The sequence below is a fragment of the Triticum dicoccoides genome, chromosome 2A (genome assembly GCF_002162155.2).
Source record: "Triticum dicoccoides isolate Atlit2015 ecotype Zavitan chromosome 2A, WEW_v2.0, whole genome shotgun sequence".
NCBI lineage: Eukaryota > Viridiplantae > Streptophyta > Magnoliopsida > Poales > Poaceae > Triticum > Triticum dicoccoides.
This window is the reverse complement of record NC_041382.1, coordinates 689947031-689947288: the sequence shown is the minus strand read 5'-3', so window position 1 is coordinate 689947288 and position 258 is coordinate 689947031.

Below are 258 nucleotides of genomic sequence, written 5' to 3'. Positions count from 1 at the left end.
CAACATACTACTAACTCTAAAGTATGGTCCACATACAAGCGCGCTCATATATTGGGCACCAAGGATAGCAACATATCATAAGTTCTTAACATACAATTCAAATCAATCTTTAAAAAAAATACCAATCACCATAGGACGGAAAGAGATCTACTAAGACATAATAGAAGTGCAACAAATCATAGGTTTGCATTTACCTCTCAATAATTGGACGGAATGATTATGCTAATTAATACGTAGTCATTAGGTGACTCCCATGCT